Consider the following 1,877-nt stretch of genomic DNA (forward strand, 5'->3'; position numbering starts at 1 on the left):
TAGCCAATAACAGCGTTTCACCCAGCTGAGGAAGCATGGCGAGTACTCACTTATTTATGCCAAGAAATTTGGAAGACTAAAGGAAGCTACCTGTCTTAAAAGAAGAGCCAACAGAATGATCAAACTATAGGACAACATCATTGATATCACATGCAAGTAAAATGTTGCTGAAGATCATCCAACTATGGTTGCAGCAGTACATTGACCAGGAGCTTCCAGAGGCTCAGACTCGGTTCAGAAGAGAACTGGTCCCTGAGGATATCACCTTGACTGAGAGTTGTACCTGGCCACTGCATAAACGGCTATTTCTCAGCTAATTAGGACCCAGTCAAGAAGATTCCTTGAAAAAGCAGAAATTTGCTTTCTGGGCCTATGTTTTAAATACCATATTTCTTTTTCTTTCTCTTTCTCATTTAGTTCCCGTATCAGCTCTTTCTTATCTTGTCTGCTAGCTGCTTTCCCCTAGGTTGCCTCAAAGAGCTTTGATGGCCTGTTTGTTGATGGCTGCTATAAATGGTTGAAAGTAATAAACAGCCTGGGGACCATGGCAACAGAGGCCATGGCAACAGGGACCAAGCACTGAGAGACAGTTCTTTCCAACCCTCCTAATGTCTGTTTTAGGCCAAGTAGAGTGGACAAGGCCTGATGGTCCCCTCATGTCACGATATAATCAGGATGATTCTGTTTACATGAGGTTTTGTGGCAAACTTTGGGTCCCCGAGGAGCTCTGTAACGCTGTTGCTTCCCTGTACCCCGTGTTGCCGTGGTGAGCTCATGGTAAAGACTGTTGTCAAATCCGGGTTAGAGCTATGCTTTGCTCTTAAGCACTCTTCACACGCCCTTTGAGTATACTCAGCATACTCAGGGCTCCAGTCTGAAGGTGACGAGTGAAAATTCACTTGGCTATTCATTCCTTTCAATCCTGGGAGCCAAGAACTGAGCAATCCACTGCAAGGATTTATACTGCTGCCTGGCAGAGAAAAGGTCCCAATGGATTGAGGTACAACATCTTTCCCCATTTTCTCTCTGATCATCAAATGGGTGCGCTTCGAAAAGGGCTGTGACCTCGAGTCTCAGTTTCCTATTCAGTAAAAGGGAGTGGTAGTATTCTCTGCTGTTTTTCTCCGCTTCTTTCATTTAAGTGATGAATTATTTCAAGTTTACTGAAAAGCAGTAGGAACAAATTCATTTCCCCCATATTTGCCTGGGAACCTTTTCCCTAAAGAAATAAAATAGGGGAGGGTCGGGCAGGGTCAGTGCCATTTTGCAAGAGTTTGGGACCTAGTGGGAGTGGAGCAGGCGGCGGGCTGATTCGGCCCTCAGCCCCCAAGCCAAGGCTTGTCTCATATTTAGTTCTGCAGAACGCCTGGCCGGCGTGAGTGATGCGGAGGAGAGCAGCTTCCAGGGCAGAGTCTCGCTCTCAGGCAGAAGCTCCAGTGGGAACTCCCTCTCGTAAATTCCGAGCGCAGGTCCGGCTCTGTAGTCCTTCACAGGGGTTCAGACACTCCGAATCCCATTCTCCATCCAGATCCAAACCCAGGAGATCCGGGAGGCATTCTCATAGACGCTACACTCGATCCAGATCCCACTCTGCTTCGCGAAGTAGCTCACACACACCGGACTACCTCCCGACGCCCAAGGGGGCCAAGTCGAACTCGCTCTCCAATGTGCAACCCGAGAAGACACACAGGCTGCAGTGCAAATCCGAATTGCAACACTCCCCTCGGCGTTTCTGGCCTCAGTTTGTACACAATAGAGAGAGATCTTCATGAAGTATTCTCTTGATATGGACCATTGAGTGGCGTGATTGTGGTTTATGATCAGTGAACTGGACGGTCTCAAGGGTTGCTTTTGCTTATTTTGAAAGAATAGATGTC

At 47.6% G+C, this 1,877-nt stretch overlaps 1 pseudogene; it reads left to right on the forward strand.

Moving 5' to 3' along the window:
* Positions 1 to 1,877, forward strand: part of LOC105979795 — a 6,712-nt pseudogene that overhangs the window by 2,141 nt on the left and 2,694 nt on the right.

Source organism: Echinops telfairi, unplaced genomic scaffold (assembly GCF_000313985.2).
Source record: "Echinops telfairi isolate 266 unplaced genomic scaffold, ASM31398v2 ScPeMD7_34;HRSCAF=130, whole genome shotgun sequence".
In the NCBI taxonomy this organism is placed as follows: Eukaryota; Metazoa; Chordata; class Mammalia; order Afrosoricida; family Tenrecidae; genus Echinops; species Echinops telfairi.